The 19465-nt window shown below is 42.9% G+C and overlaps 1 pseudogene; it reads left to right on the top strand.

Moving 5' to 3' along the window:
* Nucleotides 1-3264: 3264 nt before the first annotated feature.
* On the top strand, nucleotides 3265-6080 carry LOC132481553 (rho GTPase-activating protein 12-like; annotated as a pseudogene).
* The last annotated feature ends 13385 nt before the right edge of the window (nucleotides 6081-19465 follow it).

Genomic DNA, 19465 nt, shown 5'->3' with positions numbered 1-19465 from the left:
ATATATAATGTAACTGCTATGTAAATAGTTGCCACAGTGTGGCAAATTCCAGCTTTACTTTTTGGAACTTTCTGGAATTTTTTTCCCAAGCATTTGCATGCAGAGTTGATTGAATCCACAGATGCAGAACCCGTCAATACAGAGGGCCAGCTGTATGTTATTCCTGCTCTGACAGCTTGCTGTACACACACACACACACACACACACACACACACACACACAAATACGCACACACACACACCAGCATTCTCCTACTTGAATAAGGCTTTATGTCTAAGGTCATGCCTTTTGCCCTTCCTCCTTTGATTCACTCTCTTTCCTTACCAGGAGAAAAAAGAAGTTTTCATTAGGGCTGGGATAATCCTCAACAGTGTATTTTGTTTGTTTATTTCATTTTTCTTAAGTAAAAAGACGGATGAATAATAGAATCAATAGAAAAAGTAGTAGGAGTACTAGTACTAGTACTAGTAGTCATAATAGTGAGTGCCTCCTATGGGCAAGGCACCGTCCATACATTGCTAATGCTAATGACAACCCAGTGATTTAGGTTTTATTGTCCCCATTTTATGGACAAGGAAACTGAGTCTTAGAAATCAAGGGAACTTGCCCAAAGTGGTCACCTTTTAAATGACAGAACTGAGATGCTTAATGCCACTCTGTTGACACAAATGCTTGGTCACCACACTGCCTCAGTCTCCTTTCTGTTTAAAAGAGAGGGACTGTAGCATCTACTTTTGTTTTATCAGGGCTCCACTGGCTGGGTAGCCATAGAATTTCCACTCTTTATTTATATGCAGACACTATGTGCTGGGATGCCTCCTCCACATGCACACCCTTCTTTCCATCATGTTATATATTACAATAGCTTTTCACTTGTTTTGCTTGTTATGTAAGATGTTCCCCGTGACATCTCTGCTTTGCCCTCTTTCTTACAGTCCCTGAAGCCTCTTAAAGATCTTTTTAATGTCCTCATCCCCTCATCCATCAATTTCTATTTTATAGGTCTAGCCCTCCTTTGATATTTCTCTGTACGTCACTTTCCTGGCCTTCCCTTTTAGGTCTTTGCCCTTTCTTTTTCCCACTACCTCTTCGTTGTCATGCCCTTTCCACAGGTCACCCTCTCCTGATACTGTGTAGCCTGTGTTCAGTGATGTCAACTCCTCCTATTAGTGTTTCAGTGTTGGCAGGAGGAATTTGAAGCCTGCCCCTGAGTTGTCTTCTTCTGGTATCTTACTTTGAAACAAAAAGGAATTAAATTGTAAGTCAATTCTGCATTGATCAAGGCTGGCTCCTGTCCCCACTACCTGGCTGTGACCTCTGAATGCTGAAACTCTGAGTTTTCTTCTGTGGTCGATCTGTTGTTGCACAGGGCCAAGAAAAAGTCATCATCGGGCTTCCCTGGTGGCGCAGTGGTTGAGAGTCTGCCTGCCGATGCAGGAGACATGGGTTCGTGCCCTGGTCTGGGAAGATCCCACATGCCGCGGAGCGGCTAGGCCCGTGAGCCATGGCCGCTGAGCCTGCGCGTCTGGAGCCTGTGCTCCGCAACGGGAGAGGCCACAGCAGTGAGAGGCCCGTGTACCACACACACACAAAAAAGTCGTCATCAACAAAACTGCACACCCTGTTGGCAGAAGTCAGGAAGAAAAGCTGGCAGCCAAAACTTGCTCAGTTCTACCTTTCTTTTCTTTTCTTTTTCTACCTCTCTTTTCTAATGATAACTTTAACCTCTCTAATTTGCTTCCTTTTTTTTTTTTTGCTATACACAGGCCTCTCACTGTTGTGGCCTTTCCCATTGCGGACCACAGGCTCCGGACGCGCAGGCTCAGTGGCCATGGCTCACGGACCCAGCCGCTCCGTGGCATGTGGGATCTTCCCGGACCGGGGCACGAACCCATGTCCCCTGCATCGGCAGGCGGACTCTTAACCACTGTGCCACCAGGGAAGCCCCTAATTTGCTTCCTTTTTATTTCCCTACTCCTATTGCATCTTACTGTTCTCCCAAGTGCAGCCGGACAGCCCTTATCCCTCACATTTGCATTTTCTTTTTTCTCCTCTCCTTCTGTTCTGCTCACTTATCCCTTTGGTTTGATTCTCACCTCAGTTTATTTGGATTATTCTTTTAGCTTTTAAAAAATTCAGCAAGCACCTATTGAGTGCCTACTGTGTGCCAGCTACTAAACTAAGTGCCGGTTCCTGCCCTCAAAGAGTTCAGTATTTCCATGTACTCTGAATACTTGTGCAACCCCTGGGTGGAAGAAAGAGAGAGATTAAAAGAGCATGTTAGTTGGTCACCCATATATACACGGGGTGCAGAAAGATGCCTTTATTCCCCGTTTAAATCACACTTTCTAACCAATCCGAATCAATAGGACATGTTGATTTTGAGTGGCCTCTTACTACTCCACTCAATTCTCAGTTCTTCAGTGGGCACAAGATCTCTGTTCTAGATGCTTTGGAGCACTCCTCCCCCTCTTGCAGTCAGTGGGAAAACTTTCCCTGCCTCTTCTCTCCATCCACCTGGACCTCTGGGAACTTCCCTGTCTGATGTGGGTGTCTAGATTGGGTAGTCACTCAGCTCCATCCAGTTCCAAACTTGAATGGAGATGAAGAAGCCTCTCCAGTCCTGTGAGTGGAGGGGGATGGAGAGAGCAGAAACCAAAGACTGGCCTGGGGTGGAATCTCTTTGTGAAAGCTGAACATTCCACACCGCCATTGACATTCTTTTGGCATGCCTTTTTGGTGGATTATGATGCTAGAAGAGTCTCTGTCCCTTTACCTATCTTGATTTACAGTAACAAAACCCCCTCCATCTAATATAGCTTGAATTTTTGCCAGGCCCTGGTTAGGGAGATAATGAGAAAAAAAAAAGTTATCTGCTCTCTTTCCATTTTTGACAGTGTGATGTGCTCTGCCTGGGTGTTGCTGGAACTCTGCTTGCTTCTCCGAAACTATCCCTTTCCATCCAAGCACTTTGCACACCTTTGTTTGATAAATATTTCCTTTCTTCAATCTTCTTCACATCTGCATTTAGACGCCTAATGGGCTCCTCAAATTTAAAAGGTCCCAAACTCAACTGAGGATTTCCCCCATCCCTGAACCTGTGCCTCTCTCATTCTTCCCCATCTCAAAAAACGTCACCCCGATCAACCTAGTTGCTCAGGCTGAGACACTGGGAGTCATCCTTGACCCTCTCTCACACTCCATGTCCAATTCATCAGCACAGCTTTCTCGCTTTAACTGGCTTTGCCTTTAAAATGGATGCTGATGGGGACGTGCCAGCCCGACTGCAGGCGAGTGAGCGCCCTTCGGGCTCGCCTGGGCTCCCCGCTGGAGCCGGCCCCCGTGAGGCCACCGGGCCCTCGGTTTAAATGTAAGACTGGATGTTTAGTTCTCCTTCTAAGCCATATTGCTCCAACAAGCCACAGAGTCATAATGTGGCAAAGCATCCTTTTTGAGAGGTGAATATTATGGAAAGAAAACGGCTCAAGAGGTGGGAAGATTGTTCCAGGGCACGTGTATATTGAAGTGGAGTATGATTAAGAATACGAAGTGGGGCTTCCCTGGTGGCACAGTGGTTGAGAGTCTGCCTGACGATGCAGGGGACACGGGTTCGTGCCCCGGTCCGGGAAGATCCCACATGCCATGGAGCGGCTGGGCCCGTGAGCCATGGCTGCTGAGCGTGCGCGTCCGGAGCCTGTGCTCCGCAACGAGAGAGGCCACAACATTGAGAGGCCTGCGCACTGCAAAAAAAAAAAAAAAAAAAAGAATATGAAGTGAAGGGCAGAAAGGTCGTGATAAAACAAAGGGAGCGATACATCCTGGTGAAGAAGATCAGCGATGACTGGTGGCAGGTCAAGCTTGACGAGAACTCCAAAGCGTTTTATGTGCCTGCCCAGTACTTGAGGGAGGTCGGCCACAGAGGCCTGATGCCGCCTGTGCAACAGGCAGCGGGGCTGCCGCATCATTCTGTGAAAATGATGCAGAGACTCCACCTTCAGAGGTCAACAGAAAATGTGAACAAATTGCCTGAGCTTTCAAGTTTTGGAAAGCCATTGCCGTCTGTTAAAGGAACAGGTCTTATTCGTGATGCCAATCAGAATTTTGGACCCAATTATATTCCAGGTCAGACTGTCAACCTCAGCCTGAACCTGACCCATAATAATGGAAAGTTCAACAGTGACTCACATTTTCCCAAAGTTTCTAGCCAGAATAGGACACGTTTATTTGGTCACTTTCCCGGTCCAGAGTTCTTGGATGTAGAGAAAGCTGGCTTCTCCCAGGAACAGTCTTGTGATTCAGCAGGAGAAGGCTCAGAACGGATACATCAAGATTCAGAGTCCGGTGATAAGCTTAGCAGCAGCTCCACTGAGCAGATAAGGACGACAACACCTCCAAATCAAGGACGGCCAGATTTTCCTGTCTACGCTAACCTGCAAGAACTGAAAATATCCCAGTCATCTCTCCCCCCCCAATCCCCGGAAGCCCAGCAATTCAGATTAATGGAAAATGGGAACCTCATAAAGATAGTTCAGGGCATTGTTTTTACTATAACAGAGGAACACAGGAAAGAACTCGGAAACCCCCTCATTGGACTCGAGATACAAACATCAGCAAAGGAGATTCGCAAAGTCCAGGAGATCAAGAGTGGCTCAAGCATGTTGACGATCAAGGTAGACAATATTACTACAGTGCAGATGGATCTCGGTCAGAATGGGAGTTGCCAAAGTATAATGCCTCATCTCAGCAGCAAAGATAAATTATTAAAAGTAGGAGTCTGGACAGGCGGCTGCAAGAACCAATAGCGTTAACAAAGTGGAGACATAGCACCATTGTGTTGAACACTAATGACAAGGAATCTCCAACTGCCTCAAAACCCTGCTACTCTGAAAATGAGTCTTCTCCCTCTTCACCAAAGAACGAAGATACAGCCAGCAGTCCAAAGGGTCAAGAGAAATATGGATTATTAAATGTAACACAAGTTACTGAAAATGGGAAAAAGGTTTGAAAGAACTAGTTGTCTTCTTGGGCCATGTTGCAGGGTTCATCTTTACTATTTACCAAAACTCAAGGAAGTAGCACAAGCTGGTTTGGGAGTAATCAGTCCAAACCAGAGTTCACGGTGGACCATAAGAGGGCGATGATTGAGATTCAAAGGATAAATCCAGCAAAAAGAATGTATTTCAGCTGAAACCTCGTCAAGGAACGGAAGTGCTGATTCAGTTTGATAATGATGCTGTTATCAATGAGTGGTTTAAAGTTCTTAGTAGCACTATCAGTAATCAGACAGTAGAACCTGATGAAGCAATTGAGGAAGATATACCAGATTCACCAGGAATAGAAAAGCACAATAAAGAAAAGGACCATAAGGATCTGAAGAAATTGCGTTCCACAAAAGTATCTAGCAGAGATTCTTCAGAACAGAAAAAAAGAACAACTTAAAGAAGTTTCTTACACGACGCCCCACTTTGCAAGCTGTTCGTGAAAAAGGTTATATTAAAGATTAGGTATTTGGAACCAATCTTGCTAATCTGTGTCAGAGAGAGAATGGCACAGTGCCAAAATTTGTGAAATTGTGCATTGAACATGTTGAACAATATGGGTTGGATGTTGATGGGATTTACAGAGTTAGTGGCAACCTTGCAGTGATCCAGAAGCTGAGGTTTGCAGTCATGAGAAATTGGACTTGAAGGATAGTAAATGGGAAGATATTCATGTCATCACTGGAGCACTGAAAATGTTTCTTCGAGAATTACCAGTACCTCTCCTTACATTTGATCATTTTAATGATTTTGTTAATGCAGTTAAACAAGAACCAAGACAGCGTGTCTCTGCTGTGAAGGATCTAATCAAACAGTTGCCAAAGCCAAATCGGGACACAATGTACTCTCTTTACACATCTCAAAAGAGTTATAGAAAACGGAGAAAAAAACAGAATGACGTATCAGAGTATAGCAATTGTGTCTGGTCCCACTCTGTTAAAGCCAGAGAATGAGACTGGTAGCATAGCAGTTCATACTGTCTACCAGAATCAGATTGTAGAGTTAATTCTTCTCGAGATAAATTCCATCTTCGGACGTTGACTCTTATTGAAGACAACTTGTGGAATAGAAGCTGGATTTCATCAGATTCCAAGTCCTTATACCTGATGTATTTTATGTTTGGACCAAGCAGTGACTCTTTGATTTTGCACTTTTCTGAGGGATCAGAAAGGAATGGGAGAGTCCAGATGTGGGATAGGCCCTCGTATTTGCTGCTTCTTTGCAAGTTGATAGAACTGTGTGTACGTTTGAATTAATTTTATCCTGAATGTTTGCATTTCATACTCTGAATTTCAGTAAAAATCAAAACTTGCGATTCTAACCAGTCATATACACTGGATAATTTGGTAAGGATACTACATTTTTTCTCCTCAAACTGGATAACGTAGAATTTCTTCTTATGATTCAATAGGTTCATCACTCTATAAAACAATACTTACTATCAGTTATTTTGAAAACACTCCTGGGCATTTTAAACAAAATGTAGTATATCTGTTTTGAAACCTGTGTATTTTTTTTTGCAGGGTTTCTGCATACACTGGCATTTTGACTGCTAGGACCCATTATAAGCCAGATGCGATCCCTTGATGAAGGCTTGCTGTCTTTACGGAGTAGCACAGCAGCACACTAATAGTATTTAAAACATTGTAATATACTGGACTTTAATTTAGCATAAGCCAGTTCAGGGTATTTTGGGGCTGTCTGTTCTACACTGACTTGTAGCTAACAATCCTAATTCTATCTAGTGCCATACTGAGTTCTTGGTATGACCCTGTGGAAACCAACATTATTTGATGTAAATACAGGCTAAAGACTCACTGTCCTTTAGCTTATGTATATAATTGCGCTATATAGTCTCAGAGTGCATTCTAACCCCCCATTTCTAATCACGATATTGGTAATTCTTTTCTGTAAATATTAGGTTTCCTCCAGAAATAGGCCATTATTTAAGAAAGTTAACTGTGTGCACTTTTAGATTTTAATTACATTTACAGGCAAATCACTGTAATGCTAATGGTACTGGAAAAATGCTGAATAGACTTGCTAAATGGTAAATGCACTACAAGAGGAACATTTTAGATTATTTAATATGTACAGAATACATTAGAAAAAAATTATTACAGAATTCTAGTTCTGCAATACGAATAGTGGAAACCCATATGTAAATTAGATGGATGTCAGATCGAAAATGACATTGCTAAATTTGAGAATTTCTTTTTACACTACTATTGTAGATTGGTTTGTATAATAAAACAGGGTTTGGAAAGTTTTGTTACAGAGAGCATGGTCTGCTGAAGATTTTTTAAATGTATTTTTCTAGATTAACTGCTGTACATGAAATGTCTAATCTAAATAAAGAAAACTATAAGAGGTTTAGAGATTTTTCCATTGGAAATGTGCATTTTGGTTTCTAATTTTGGGGGTTTTATTGCATTTACTGGCACACTCTTATAATACCTCATTTAAAAAAAAATCAACTGAATCCAGTATTTCCTGTGGCAAATGTTTTCCTCATTTCACACCTTTTGTGCTCCCTGCCATGCCAGTGCCTCTGCCACCCACCCCTACCCACCCCTCCATTCTTTATTTCTTCATCAATATTTGAAAGTGAATGATTTGTAACCAAGACTCTTTTTATTAGGGTTGCATCTATAATTTAGAGATTGCCTTTCTTGGGAACAAATATTTTTTGTATGACCTGTGTAAAAACCTCTCACCTGAGTTTTGTGGTGAAAATGTTGTTTGTTGTCGTGATCTTGTTAAACTGATAACAAACCAAGCTACTTGACAGGATGGAAAAAGCAGATTGTTTTGGGTGGGGAGAAAAAGCTCCCAAATGAGAATGTTTATATTTGCCTAAAGATGTCCTTAAAAATATACAGTATGCTTTCGGCCTGGCCTATATAGTGATTGCATGCCAGGAAAACAATTAGACTCAAATCAGTGTTCTTTCTCTTGGTAGTTATGACATATCAAAGATTAAAATTGTCCTGTGTTTCTTGTTTCAAAGTACACATGTGCGTATGTGAAGTCTTAAATGTTTTCATAGTCCACAGCTAATCAGCTTATTGTAATATTGTATGTATAATGAGATCAATGTCTTGTGTTTTCATCTTTTGTGAATTAAAAATTCTCACTTGTTTTCTGGTCATAACAAAACCAAAAAAAAAAAAAAAGAAAAATAGATGCTGAATCCACCTACTTTTCACTGCTTCCCTTGCTGCCACCCTAGTTGGCACCACCATCATCTCTTACTTGGACTCACACAATAATCTCCTGTCTTGCCTCCCTGCTTGACTCTCTACAATCCATTATCTCCACCACAGCCAGAGGGATGCTTGTAAAAGGTCAATCTGATACTGCCAATCCCCAGATCAAAACACTCTAATAGCTTCTCATCACAATTAGGGAAAAATACAAAGTTCTTACCCCAACCTCCAAGGCCTGCTGCAGATTGGCCCTTGGCTACCTCTCTGACCTCATTTCCTACCACTCCTCCTTTTAACTCACCTTAATTCACTGGCCTCCTTTGCTGTTTTTGAACATGTCAAGCACCTCCAAGCCTTCGTACTTCCTGTCTACCTAGCCTAAACTATGTTTCTCCTAAATATCCACATGACTCATATCCACATTTTATTCAGGACTGTTCACTCCTTGGAGGGCCTCCCCAGCACATACTGCCTAAAATAGTACTCTACCCCATCACTTCCTATCTTATTAACCTGCTCCATTTTTCTTCATAACACTGATGAGATTAAATTATATGTGTAATTATTTGTTATCTAATGATCATCAGAATACAAGCTTCATGAGGGTAGAAATGTTGTCTATTTTATTCACTTCTATATTCTCAGCTCCTAGAACAGTGTCTGGCACATAGTAAGAGCTCAATAAATATTTGTTAAATGAGTGATTATGTGGAAGGGGCCTAACTTAGCAGCCTAAATTGGATTCACCCTTGGATTCACATATGTATTGTTCTGTCTGGAGGGTCTAGGAGGTGGGTCCACTGAGAAACTGTGTGAAAGAGCTTTGCAGGAAAGATGGCATCCTAATGGAAGAAAGAATGGACATCTAAGATCCCTCCTAGACCTCAGAGTTGAGGGGGAGGGAAGATGTTGAGTATAACTCTCAGGTTGTAATTAACAACTCAACATTGTCAGAACTCTCTGGGTCTATATTTCATCTCTTCTTATCTCTGCTTCTCTTTCCCCATTTGTCTCATCCTTTCTTGCACACTGGTCTTCTCCATATTGAAAGAGACATGGCTGTCAGCAGGCAAAGCCTCACAAAGAGAAATTCTATCTCCCAGAGTCCATGGATCTATCCCAGGGAACATTTCTGACTGGCCTTTTTTTTTGGTCATGTGCCCATCATTCGGTCCAATCACTGTTGCCAAGAGAATGGATGTTCTGTGACTGGCCAGCTCTAGTTCATGTACTTATCCCTGAGGCCAGGAGTAGAGGCTATAACCAGTTGAAGGGGAGTGGAAAAGCTTGCTGGGAAGAGCAAAAAACAAATAACAACAACAACAACAACACAATACCCACCAGAGGCCACTACCCTGGTTATCTTCTGATCTACCTCCTGGGACTCATACCTGAGTCCTAAGTAGAGAGGGCTTTGTAAGAGTAAGTACCAATTTAAAGGACTATTTCACTAAAATCTCTGTGGGGCATTGAGTACACAGAGCACATCAGAAGCACTGGCTTTAGTAGTTCCAGCTGGGTGGGAAGCAGCTTTGCGACAGCACCAGCAGCGGCCACCTGAATGCATCGATGTCTTTGTTACAGGCATCAGAAGACTTGGCAGCAGATTATCACCCCAGGGAGCTAGAGAGGAAAGGAGGAAATGGTGGAAGTCACTGGGGAGGTGAAAAGATATCGTTAATGAACCTATGTCACAGACCTCTGGGAGACTCGCAGAAATAGTTGGATTAGTGAAAGGCTTTGAAGAGGGGCAAATACAGGAAAAGGCAGAGTCAGAGAAATTCCTCTTTGTGATTATGTTGTGAACTTGATTTTACTTCCAATCTGTTTGCCACGTCAAAAGGATGTCCACAGACCACAGAAAATAGAGGCAGTAGATCACCCAGTGAGGCCCCATCCCCCAGAGCCCGTAGCATTGTGCTGAAGTCACAAAAATCTGTGAAACTGCCTTTCTCTGGGAAGCTTCGAAATAAGGCAGAGGGCAGATGGGTCCCATTTCTGAGATCCAGTGGCACATCCTTGGCTGAGCTATAATGTGGACCCACCTAGCTGTTCTGATTCAGGAGATAACCTGTCCCACTCTGATTTTATCTGCACCTATTTCTCTCTTCTTAGCTTGAAGCCCAGCCACAGACCAATACCACCATTAGACCAGGATTCTCCTGACACTGCTTTCTGCCTGGTTTGGACCTCTGCAGGATTACTCTTTCCTGTCTATTCAGACTCCAGACCTTGTCTGTGTCCTCCAGTTTGGTTTTACACCCTGGATTCAGACCTTGGCTTCAACCGCATAACTCACGGTAACTAGCTCCCTGGACATTCATTCTAGCTCCCCTATTCACCTGCTGGCCCAGCCTGGCTGTGTGTCCTGGCTTGCGTTGTTTGGCAGCCACCCATGACCTAGCACTGACTGTGTCCTTCCACCTTACTCCCCCTGTCACTTGAATTGCTTTCTCTACTCACCCTTAGAATATAAAGATGCTGCTCACGTTGGTACATAATGTCTTCATATTTCAGCAGCTTGTCTGGCTGGAGGAAACTTCATAACCTCCTCTGGCAATCCATTCCACTGTCTAATCATGCTGATAGTCAAGATTCTTCCTTCTGCCATACCATTTAGTAGAAGTCTGAGTGCTACTGAGCAATAATCATTCTAAATGTCACCCAGCTGGGAGAGATGAGAACAGAGATCCTCAGGGCCGCACTATTTGGAATGTGCCCAGAATGTAGAAACACCTGTTTGAGATGGAAATTGTGATCCCTGAACATATGTCATTGATAAGCCCAGGGAACTATAATAGTCACTCCCAGAGCTTATTGGGATAATATGAGAAACCAGTGAGGTCACTTTGTGGCTCCTGAGCAACTGAGGTTCTTGAGGAAGAAATCCTCAAACTGGAGGTAGAGAAAGGCATCCTTCCATGGATGGCCTGGCTAATGCAGCTTGTAATGTCCAGTCCTGTGCTTGGCAAAATAGATCCCAATTCATTCATTTTTACTTCTCCCCATTTCAACTGTCACTGCCCTCCCTGCTCAAGTCCAGACACCCAGCTCCTTCTGCCTAGACAAAAGTCATAGCTCCTATCTGTTTTCCCTGCTTGTTCCCTCTCATTTCCTTCCATTCTATTTTCCTCACAGCTGTCAGGAAAGATCACAGAGTGATCTTTTAAAAATGTAAATCAGATCGTGTCACTCTCCTGCTTAAAATCCTTCAAAAGCTTCTCATTTCATTTAGAAAATCCAAACTCCTTCCCATGACTTAGAAGGTCCTCCAGGATCAAGCCCCTGCCTACCTCTCAGACCTCTTCTGGGGCTACTGTCTCCATTGCTCACTATGCTCTTGACACACTGAAGGGATTTCATCTTCTCCTATGTGAGCTCTTCCTTCTCTGGAGGATCTTCACACATGTGGTTCCTTTTGCCTGCAGTGCTCTTTCCTAGGCTTTTCTCAAGGCTGGATCCTTCTCAGTTTTTAATTCTCGGCTAAAATGTCACCTCCTTAGAGAGGCTTTCCCAGCCCACCCTTGCTATAGAAGTTTTCTCCTGACTGTTTATTTCCTTCTTTAGCATCCACTACAATTGCAGTTGTTTGATGTGTTTATTTATTTATTCAAACTCGATCTTCCTCACTAGAATGTAAGTTCCAAGAGGACAATGCCATGCTATCCCTAACCTTACCACAGTACCTAGCATACAATAGACATTCAATGAATGTATGCTGAATTCATGTTTTTAATAGTAAGTGCTCAACACATAATTTTTATTTTATTTATTTATTTATTTATTTATTTATTTATTTATTTATTGTGGTACGCGGGCCTCTCACTGCTGTGGCCCCTCCCGCTTTGGAGCACAGGCTCTGGACGCACAGGCTCAGTGGCCACGGCTCACGGGCCCAGCCCTTCCACGGCATGTGGGATCTTCCCGGACCGGGGCATGAACCCGTGTCCCCTGCCTCGGCAGGCGGACTCTCAACCACTGTGCCACCAGGGAAGCCCCAACACATAATTTTTAAATGAATGAATGGGGTAAAAGTAGAGGGCATCCCATGGAAATTAAAAAGAAAACAAAGGAATATTAGCAATAACTCTATGCCCATCAATGTGATAACTCAGATGAAATGGACCGATTCCTTGAAAGACACAGTTACCGAAACTCACACAAGGAGAAATAGATAATCTGAAAAGGCCTATATTGACTAAAGAAATGGAATCAATAATTAATAACCGGGGCTTCCCTGGTGGCGCAGTGGTTGAGAGTCTGCCTGCCGACGTCGGGGACACGGGTTCATGCCCCGGTCCGGGAGGATCCCACATGCCATGGAAGGGCTGGGCCTGTGAGCCATGGCCGCTGAGCCTACACGTCTGGAGCCTGTGCTCCGCAACGGGAGAGGCCACGGCAGTGAGAGGCCCGCGTACCGGAAAAAAAAAAAAAAAAAGAATTAATAACCTTCCAAAGGAGAAAACAACAGGCCCAGATGGTTTGACTGGTGAATTCTACCAAACATTTAAGGAAAAATGATATCAATTCTCTACAGTGTGTTTCAGAAAATAGAAGCAGAGGAAACCCATCCTAACTTGTCCTGTGAGGTCAGCATCACCCTAATATTAAATCCAAACAAAGACATTACAAGAAAGGAAAAGTACAAACCAATATCTCTCATAAACATAGATACAAAGATCTTCCCAACTTGATCTATAGACTTAACTCAATCCCAATCAAAATACCAGAGCATTACTTTGTGGATATTGACAAACTGATTCTAAAGTATATATGCTAAGGTATTAAGACCCAGAATAAACAACACAATATGAAGAAAAAGATGAAGAAGAAAGTCAAAAGACTGACACTCTCCAACTTCAAGACCTACTGTTATCAAGACAATGTGGTATTGGGAAAGGAACAGAGAAATAAATCAACATAACAGAATAGAGCACCCAGATGTAGACCCACAGAGGGTGGGGAGAGGAGAGAAGTCGCTGAGGGAGATTCAGAAGTACAAAATTCCAGTTGCAAAATAAATGAGTCACTGGTATGAAATGTACAGTGTGGTGAATATAGTCAATAATTATGTAATATCTTTGTAGGGTGACAGATGGTAACTAGACTTGTTGTCGTGATCATTTTGAAATGTATAGAAATATCGAATCACTATGTTGTACAACAGGAACTAACATAGTGTTGTAGGTAAATTATACTTCAAAACCAAACAAACATACAAGGAAACCCATAGAAAAAGAGATCGGATTTGTGGTTACCAGAGGCAGAGGGGGAGTGGAGGGGGAATTGGATGAAGGTGGTCAAAAGATACAAACTTCTATTTATAAGTAAATAAGTACTAGGGATGTAATGTACAACATGATAAATATAATGAACACTGCTGTATGTTATACATGAAAGTTGTTAAGAGGGTAAATCCCAAGAGTTCTCATCACAAGGAAAAATATGTTTTTCTATTTCTTTAATTTTGTATCTATATGAAATGATGGATGTTCACTAAACTATTGTGGTTTGTGGTAATCATTTCATGTTGTATATAAGTCAAATTAGTATGCTGTACACCTTACTAATACAATGTGCTGTACGCCAATTATATCTTAATAAAACTGGAAGAGAAAAAGAAATAGACCCACACAAATATAGCTAACTCATCTTTGACAGAAAGATAAAGGCTATTCAATGAAGAAAGGATAGCCCTTTCAACAAATGGTGCTGGAATAACTAAACATCCACAAGCAAAAGAAACAAAAGAGAGAGAGAGAACATAGACACTGACCTTATACTTTTCACAAAAATTAACTCAAAATAGATCTTAGACCTATATGTAAAGTGCAAAACCATAAAATTTCTAGTAAATAACATAAGAGAAAATGTAGGTGACCTTGGGTTTGGTGATGATTTTTAGATAAAATACCCAAAGCATAGTCCATGAAAGAAAGAAATAGTAAGTTGGACTTCATTAAAATTAAAAAGTCTTCCCTGTTAAAGACACTCTTAAGAGAATGAAAAAGCAAGCCACAGACTGGGAAAAAATATTTCCAAAACACAAAAGAGATAAAGGACTAATATCCAAATATAGGAAACTCTTAAAACTTAGGAAACAACCTAATTTAAAACTGGGTGAAAGATCTGAGAAGAAACCTCACCGGACATATATAGATGGCAAATTAGCATATGAAAAGATGCTCAACATCATGTCATTAGGGAATTGCAAATTAAAACAATGAGATGCCATTCACTATACACCTATTAGAATGGCTAAAATCCAGAACACTAACACCACCAAATGCTGGCAAGGAGGATGTGGAGCAACAGGAACTCTCATTTATTGCTGGTGGGAAGGCAAAATGGTACAACCACTTTGGAAGACAATTTGACAGTTTCTCACAAAGCTAAACATCATCTTACTGTATAATCCAGCAACCACACTCCTTAGTAGTTTTCAAATGAGTTGAAAACTTAGGTCCACACAAAAACCTGCACACAATGTTTATTGAAGCTTTCTTTCTAATTGCCAAAACTTAGAAGCAATCAAGATATCTTCCAATAGGCAAATAAATAAAATCTGGTACATCCAGATGATAGAATATTATTCGGCAATGAAAAGAAATGAGCACTCATGCCATGAAACACTTAATATCACTTAATGCATATCTCTAAGTGAAAGAAACCAGTCTGAAAAGGCTACATACTGCATAATTCCAACTAAATCACATTCCAAAAAAGGCAAAACTATAAAGAGTAGAAAGATTAGTGGTTGCCAGGGGCTGGGGCTAAAGGGGAGGCATGAATAGGTAGAGCAGAGGGGATTTTTCGGGCAGTGAAACTATTCTGTATGATACTGTAATGGTGGATACAGTACTATACACTTATCAAAATGCATAGAACTGTACAGTACAAAGAGTGAACCCTGATGAAAGCTATGTTAATTAATAATAATATATTATTATTGGTTCATCGATTGTAACTAATGTAGCGCACTAATTCAAGATATTAATAATAGAGGCAACGGGTGCAGAGGGAGAGGGGGTACATGTGCTTTCTGCTCAGTTTTTCTGTAAACCTAAAACTGCTCTAAAAGATGGTCTATTAATTTTTAAAAGTGGAGGGGATGTGTGAGAAACAGTTCTGGAAGGCACAAGTGAGGAGACAGAAGCTCCTGGCATGGCCCAGGAGATGGAGGTTGATGGCTAAAGGGATAGTTAGGCTCCAAAAGAATTGCAAAAACCCTCCTCCCACTAAAACCAGCAGCACATGCTGGGTTCCACCACCAGTCTTAACCCCACTCAGATATCAGGCTTTACACAGCAGCTAAATCCTAGTGGCACAGTCTCAGATAAGAACAAGAACCCCTCTGCCATTCACAGCCTCTCCTGTTTCTCCCACTGAAGTCCCACTAAACTGTTATTGGACAGTTAAACTAGGCCTATTGAAGGAATTTCCCCCATAATAAGTCCGTTTATTATAGCCTTCCAAATGGAAAGAGGGGAGAGAGAGAGGGAGGGAGGGAGGGAGGAAGGAAGGGAGTTAGTGATGATTTATATTAACTGGCTTTTTACTGGCTCAGGGAAATTCTGCCCATCAATCTTTAACACCACAATGAGAATGAAATAATCTCCCAGAAAGGAAAGGAAAGGAGGGAGGAAGGAAGGAAAGAAAGAAGGAAAAAGAGAGAAAGGAAACAGTTAATGAAGAACTAGAACTCCTTTTACAGCTACCTTTGGTGGAGTACATCCATTCCGTTACAGTGTGAGATATTCGCATGTCTCTTGATTCCTTCTGTCTCATTGGAAAAAGATATGATAAACATATTCACATTGCAGCTTGAGTGACTGGTACTGTGTGTTCTCCTTATCAGAACTATTTGTAATTACCTAAGGATTCTCGTAGTCACACATTAGGAAGAAATCAGACTCCTGGGAGAATTCTAAGCACTACTGAGTGGTGGGCCCTGGGGGGAAATTTTCCCCCAGGCTTCTTGCTCAATCTTATCTTCTGGGCCCTAGGATACTGAGGAACAATAAAAAGAGGAGCTTGTAAGGGCTCAATTTTAAGAGTTTCTGTTGTTGTGCTTAATTGTGACAGATGGTTTAGGAGGGAGACAAGTCGCATGGGCCAGAGGGGAGAGGATGAGATCTAGCTCTGGTCCCACAGCCCTCAGAGAGTTGCAGGGGGAGGAGACTGACTGCTCTTGGCAGCTGAGGTCCCACCTGACGTGAGGAGGTGACTGGAATTGCAAAGCTGGAAGGCGCTGCTACGAGAAGCTGAGTGAGCTGTTTATTCAACAGGCACTAAAAATGAAGTTTGGCACCTCGTTTGAGAACTTCCAGCAGCGTGAAGGAAGCTGATTCATTTTTTCAGATCAGACTTAATCGTTGTTCTGTTTATTTAATAGTGAGATAATAACATCTTATGTTTATGAACTGTCTTATAGCCTGAGGGAGTCCACAGCGCTTTCCAGACTTCAAAATCGGAAAGAAACTCGACAGGGACTATGTCTTCCACCACTGAAATGCCATCACCTGAGGGCTGGGCGATCAGGGAGGGGAGGGATTGGCTCGGGCAGGAGCTGGGTCTTTACAATGACAAATGTTTCCTGGAGTAGCTCCACAGCCCAGGATTCATGTCGCTAATGGGCAGGGCTACTGTACAGGTTGGGACAGGGTGTCCAACACAGAACAACCAGCTGAGGGGTCCTTTTGCCAAGCCGAGCACCCTGCGAGGGTCTGCATCTGCCTAGGGGAAGGGATACCCTATTTCCCATTCGCAGAAAGAAGCGTTTCGAACTCTAATTAATGAAACTTATTTCACTGTAATGTGTATTGGCTAAGGGTGGCCCCGAGGAAGGGATCTCAAGGCGTGTGTTGTGAGAGGGCTGGACTGCAGATTGGTAGAAGTGAGGTAGAGCCCCACCCTGACGTGAAATAGCTGTGTGACATGTTCATTCATTCATGTCTCCAGGCGTCCATTTCCTCACCTGGAAATGACGGAGTCACAGTAGCTGATTTTTGAGGAGGGCTGCTGAGATGCACAACTCCAGGGGGCGCTATGCCCATTGTTTCTTAAGAACCGTGAGTGCTACAATGGAGTTTAGGCTTGACTGGATGATGGGAGGGCTAACCGTTCCCTGTGTGTTTAAGTAAACGCTGCCACTTGCTTCAGGTTCTCTCACATCGGGAAGCTAATGTGCCCTGCTCCCCTCTTTCTTTGTACACAGCACTCATCCCTTCTCAACACCCCCAGGGTGTACCTTGCTGTGTTGCACATAATCTCATAATATTTTCTCACTTATTTATATCCCTTATTAGACTATGATCTCTCCAAGGGCAAGGTAGGATCTTTTTCTTCTCCGTCTTTTCATATTTGCCCTCTGCCCATCCCCCAAGAGACACAATGCGTCTCTGTGGCTCCTCCAGCTAATTAGAGGCATTTAAGGCGGTTTGTCCCCTCTCTCCTCTCTAAAACTTAACTTTGAAGAAAAAGATTGAGGGCGGGGGTTACCTGGGAGACCACTAGGAATCACCCATTTCCCATCTAGTGCCCTCTTTGGCTTCAGGAGGCCCCTTGCTGATGGCCCGTCACTGCAGAGGTGGTGGGAGGGGGCCGGAGGACTAGAGATTAGCCGATCTCTAAAGTCTCTTCTGTTTCCAGCTTCCTATGAAAACATGCTCGTTGCCCTTAGTAACCGGCTATGCATAAATTTATGAATGCATCTAACCCTTCTTAAAAGGTATTTACACATAATTTCAGCTTACGCTAACTCGAGGCTAATGAATATCATACATTTGTTTCCTGTTGCATAAAATCACATTTATTTGTGGTTTTCGAAACGTACCCCTTTCAAAACCTCGAGTGGGCTCTGATAACATTTCCTAGATGTCGTGACCACCTCTGCCTTCGCCATCGCTCCCTCCCCCAGCTCTGCTATGTCTCCCTGCATACGGAATTCAGAGGCAAGCTGTCTTTGTGCAAGGGGAGGGACAGATCTTTCCCGAACAAGCCCAGAACTGGGTTGCCTGCCTTGACCACGGTGATGGGTGGCTATCTGGCTTTAAAAAAGATCCTCTGGGACAGAGTTCTTTTCTCCACCTTTTCCAGTCATCTCTCCCCGACTTCTTCCCTCTCAGCCAGTATTGAAGTGGGTTTTGAAAAGTGGGATACACACCCCAAACAAGCTGGACAGCTCTCATGGATCCTGGAAGGGTCTTTGGCTGCATTCTAAGAGCTCCCAGCTTTTGAGGAGATGGTATTTTCCCCTGAGATTCTAGAGAAGTATGGAGCCAAGGGCATAGCAACAAGATCATCCACCATCCAGAAAAGATTTCACATTAGAATATGTACAGCTGGCAAAGCTGCTACAAAGAGAGAGAGAGAGAGAGAGAGAGAGAGAGAGAGAGAGAGAGAGAGAGAGAGAGTAACCGGAAGAAAAGAGAACCAGGCTAGTATACAGAGGACTTGTGTCTGGAGCTGAGCAACACTGTTGGATTGCTAGGTGGCTAAGACCTCAGTTTTTCCATCTGTCTTATGGGAAAATATGAGGATGAATGACCCTGCAAAAGAATAAAGAGTTATTTATAATCCCATCCTCCCTTTAAAAAGGGTGGCTACTGGTACACAAAAGAAATGTTCTTAAATCTGTTGAGGCCTAGATGATTAATCTGCTAGATGCTCTAATAGAGTGAGAAGAAACTGCATGAGAGGTAGGAACACAATCTAGGAGGAGGAGTGTAAAAAGAGCAGAGAAGAGAGGAGAGGGAGCAGAATGCAAGGGATCTGGCAGAAGCCTCCATCCTGGGATCCCCTACCTGGGACTCTACCCCCAACAACAGTAAAGTCTACCCAGACTTGCTGAATACTGGAGACAAGTAGATTTCTTTTGGAAATCAAAGAAGGGACTGAGGTTGTGCCTGACATCCCAAGGCAAACAAAAACAGCAGATGCAGAAGCTAGAAGCAGAGTGGGGAGCAGAGGAAAAGAAGCCCTGCAGAATGGCTGACTCCCCTTCCATCACACTGAACTGTCCTTGGGGCCTGCAGTGTCCTTTCTTGCCAGGAGACTGTGGTTAGATCTAGCCACTTGGTCAGATTTCCCTAACCGGAAGTCTCTGGGGAGAGATAGCTAAGGGTGGGTGTAGGGGGACACTAAAGAGGCATCAGGCAAAAGATCCTGAAATACTCTTTCTCTTGCACAAAGGTGCAAGCTGGCCTTAATTTACTT

Source organism: Mesoplodon densirostris, chromosome X (genome assembly GCF_025265405.1).
Source record: "Mesoplodon densirostris isolate mMesDen1 chromosome X, mMesDen1 primary haplotype, whole genome shotgun sequence".
Lineage (NCBI taxonomy): Eukaryota > Metazoa > Chordata > Mammalia > Artiodactyla > Ziphiidae > Mesoplodon > Mesoplodon densirostris.
The sequence above is the reverse complement of the archived record's forward strand: the minus strand, read 5'-3'. Positions and strand labels throughout refer to the sequence as shown.